Raw genomic sequence first — 4,380 nt, 5'->3', positions numbered from 1 at the left:
TTGTCCCTGCCCATGGCAGGTGGGTTGGAACTGGATCATTTTAAGGTCCCTTCCAACCCAAACCATTCTATGTTTGTTACTCACTGAGTAGCCTCAGAAAAATCTCTAGATTCCTGATACTTGCTAATCTGTTGAACCTGTTGAAGAGCTGGACTCGCAGGGCATTGCATTGCATCGCAATTGCCATTGTTCCCCAAAGTGAATTATTATAAACAACTCCAGCCTGATGGTACTCTCTCCTCCAGGAGCACACAGTCCTTTCTCTGCTTGAGACTGATGTGTTTTGAAAACATTGTTCCACACAACGGACCACAGACTTGTCAGGGCTGTTTAAAGATCTTGCCCAATAAGCCGGTAATTCCTCTGCTAACTGCTGGCAAGGCTGGTAACTTGTAATAGCAAGTCCTGTGCAATCACCCTGTACCTTGCTATTCTCAGAGTCATGGGCTGATGAGCGGTTCCTGGGAAGCTGCTTAGCACCTGGCAAATTCAAACCCTCTGAGAAAAATACTTAGTGCTGTGTAATGCCACCACAGCAAAAGAACTACAGATATTTATTTGCACTTAAGCCTTGCAATAAATATTAATGCTCTGGTTTCAGGATACATGTTTCCCAGTCCTTGCTCTTCACCTCTCCCTATTCCCTGCTCCGTGACCTCTGCCACCTTGATGTGATTCCTCCTGCCTCTACTCACTCACACTTGTCAAGTGTGGCTCTTCACCCTCCCCAACCCAGCCTCTCTTCTTTTCCCCTTGTGTCAATAGCCTCTTACTTTGTTATCAGGAAAAAAACCTGCAAACAGCAGTGAAAGCTGAAGCTGCTCCTTCAGTGGGAACTGCTGTGTACCTGCAGATCAGTTGGCATCTCCCTTCTTGTTTGGTTTGTCTTGAGTGTTTGGTTTTGTTGGGGTTTTTTTGTTTTAATAACCAACGAAATTATCAGACAGGTCTTTTTCTGAAAGGAGAGAGTCTTCTGAAATCTGCAGCTGTGTCACAGCTATTTGGTGTTCAAAGCAGTTTCCACTCATTTAGCCACAGCTCAGCTGGCCGTGTCAGTTTTATCTTCCAAAATTTTCACAGTAGATTCAAATGCAGAACGTGTCTTTGTTTTATATTGCACTGCAGTTGGAAAAACACTTGCAAAATGAGTTTTCAGGCTGGTTACTTGTGTCCCTATAAATCTGCCAGCATTTGTTCACATTTTGAGCCTATCGGAGCCCTTCTAGTGAAGCAGAAGAGCATCTTACATGGTTGAAGGACTCAGTTATGGCTCTGTTCAGGGGTTCAAAGTAGCTGAGCTCATACAAGATGTTTTAAGCTGCCTGTCTGTACCTGCATGGCAGCATCTGCACCCCTAAGACATAAACCTGCAAGGTGCTAATTACCTCCCCGGGGATTGCCCGGCATTTAACATTTTCCGTGTGTCGTGTCCTCCTCTTCCCTCGTACCATTAATTGCTGCTTTCCCTGGCAAGGGAGAAGCTTAGGGAAATTAAGTTCAACGTGGTTTTTCTTCATTTTGGAAAATATTATAATTTTCTGCCATATGTGAGTAAATCACTACTTTCCCTCTCCCCTCACCCCACTGCTTGCATGAGACAGTAGCAAAGACATGGTGCTCCATGGGGAAAGAGCATGCCCAAAGAGGCTGCAGCATCACTTCATGAAACCTTTGAAATGAGGAGAACAGGATCTGGCCTCTGTAAAAGAGGGAGTTCCCCTGAAACCAGCATCCTTTCTGCTGCCATCCCATGGATCCACATTTTGAGTTGTGGCCCTTCCTCCCATCATTGCAGGATGTCCTTGGGGACCGATGACCTGTTGCCATGAGCTCGACCAGCTCCCAGCACGATGAGGCCAGTTTCACAGCTGCCTCCTTGACCCTCCTTAGGAAATAATACAATACACATGTTTCTTTATTGCAGGGATAAGGCACAGGGCAGGGACTTGTGCATGGATGAAGGGAAAGGGGCCAGCCCTGGTGCCTTTTTCACAGTCCCTTCAATGCTGACCTGGCTCTGTGCTTGGACAGGCAGCTGTAAAGCAGCGCAAATACATTAAAGGAGCCCCTTTCCCTTCTCCTATCCCACACAACCCATGGAAAGTTGTGATGCTCTTGTCCTCCCACCCAGCAGTGAGATATCTCCACAGATTTGCTGGCTATGAATTCAACCCATCACCAACTAACAGCAACACAGAGTCCATCTGCAGTGAGAGCATTAGGTAAACTCTGCTCCAAGGAACAGAGCTCCTTCCTTTTTCTTTTTTTTTTAAACAAATCTGAGTTTTTCAATACAGAAGGATGTAAAATAATCTCTGACAGTGGAGCAAACAAGACAGCCAAAAGAGGCAGAGCTGCTGGCTCAGCTCTTTTATTTATTTAACCATGGAAACTCCTGCTGTAAGTCACTTTGTTTTTCCCAAGACCTCAGCAGCAGATTAATGGTGGCATCAAGACCTAGCATCCCAGACACTCCCCAGAACCGACATAACCAGAGAGGTCTCTTGGGATATGCTGCTAACCATTCCTAGTGTGTTGACTAACGAGGACAGTCCAGCATCATCTCCAGAATTTCTGCAAGGACTTGAGGTCTGGATATGGCCACCCCAACGGTTTTAGCAATTCACTGGGGAAATTGCTTTGTAGGCAGTCATTTATCACATGGATGTTGTTGGCTCCTGGAGTTCTCATTGCAGAAGTATCGTTTGCCCTCCTCTGCTGAAGCTTGCCAGAGTGAGAAATCTTCCCTTTTTGTGCTCTTGTGCTCCCACGGACATCAATGTATGTTGTTTAATTATAATTTAAGCTAAAGGACCTCCATAGAAAGCATTGGAGAAATCAGAGATGATGGCATGTTTATGCTCTTGGTATTCCAGAGCAACCTACTGGATTGAATAAAGTATTGTGGAAACATGAGTTTGGGGTGAAATATAGTCTCTCACACATTATAGAAGGGATGTCAAATACACTGTGAACTGTGGATTTAAATTTACCCTGTCTTGATCCAGTGCTGATCACAAGCCTTGTCAAATGCCCTGAGGGGCAAAAGCTTTTTGCAGGAGCTTTTCAGACCTGGTTCCAGGATAAAGACTCTGGGATGCGGGATGGCACCTTATTTAGCTGCTCACCATAAAACACAGTTATTGGACTGAAGCCTGCAACCCTGTCAGTTCTTCTGCAGAAAATTCACTTCTATTCAAGGCATGCCCTTGAACAAGGATGAAAAAGATTTAGCCCATGTTCAGAGGCTGTCCAACAGGGTAGGGTTCACTTTGCCCATCACCTTGAGGGGTGGCTGTTGGCCCTGCAGCAATTCTCAAAGAGAAGAGACATTACACCAAGAGAACAGGAGAAAACAAATCATTAGAAAAAAAAAAATCATGAAAAGGGAGACTGGTTCCAGCTAGTCCCACAGAAATTGCTTGCCAGAGCATGGGGAGGGTGGAATGACTTAGGGCACCGGTAATGGGATACAGAGATTTGGACAGAGCTTAAGAGCATCTCAGGGACCTGTTATTTGGTTCTTCCAGCACAGTGAATGGCACTGCTGCTGGTGTACGGATCAGAGGGGCCACTTTCAGCCTGGGTTACTGTCCCAGCCCTGGAAGAGATCTTTCCAGCTCTCTTGGCAGAGACTAGTAGCAGAAGAAGCTGCAGTTGCCAGGCTGGAGCTGCTCTGCGAATAGACAGAAGGCAGAGATGCTATTCCTTCCTGCTTTGCTTTTTTTTTTTTTTGTTTTGCAAGCAATTGCCACTTCTGTCCCTCTATTTATAGCAGCAAGCACCTATGAGATATCAAATTGCTCTGTTAGTTACATGTGTGCATCTGTACTTAGAGTTTTGATACCTTTTTAATTATTTCCCAGCTTGCCTGTTACAGTGGGCTGGCAGCTGATTCACTCATTCTCCCACTGCCTATTTACATTCTATTTCACACACATTTAATTGGAGCATTATCTACCTTTCCACGCCATTTCTTTCCTTGAGTCATACCTGCCTTTTAGCATTGTTATTCATAAGCTGAAAATCATTTCTACGCTTGCCTCCTCTTACATCATCTTCACACTTACGTGATGGCACCGAGTCCTTCTCTCTTGACTGGCCACACGCACCCTCAGCTTGCTTCCATGCTTTCTCAGCTGTGCTTTTGCCTCTTCCAACCCCAGCTCCTGAGATGCCTTCTTTTGAATTCTGATTTTGCAGTGTCCCCGTTCTCCAGGTTTCAGCACAGACGTCTGCCCACGCAGCACAAAAGCATGGCAGTGATCCTGCCCTTCCCTCTCCCATCCCTCCAAGGCTGAGGAACCCATCCTCCTTTGGCTCTATCACATTCTTTCTCTTGCTGTTTAGCGCTCAGATACTCCCACATCCCTCAAAATA

General features: G+C 45.7%; 1 protein-coding gene across 1 annotated transcript in view; it reads left to right on the top strand.

The window, feature by feature from the left end:
- The window catches only part of TENM4 (teneurin transmembrane protein 4), a gene marked incomplete at its 3' end in the record, with an annotated part of 106,595 nt that overhangs the window by 93,351 nt on the left and 8,864 nt on the right, over positions 1-4,380 (top strand). The window lies entirely within an intron of this gene.

Source organism: Cariama cristata, unplaced genomic scaffold, assembly GCF_000690535.1.
Source record: "Cariama cristata isolate BGI_N322 unplaced genomic scaffold, ASM69053v1 scaffold7523, whole genome shotgun sequence".
Lineage (NCBI taxonomy): Eukaryota > Metazoa > Chordata > Aves > Cariamiformes > Cariamidae > Cariama > Cariama cristata.
Note: the sequence above shows the minus strand (reverse complement) of the source record. Positions and strands in the feature narration are given on the sequence as shown.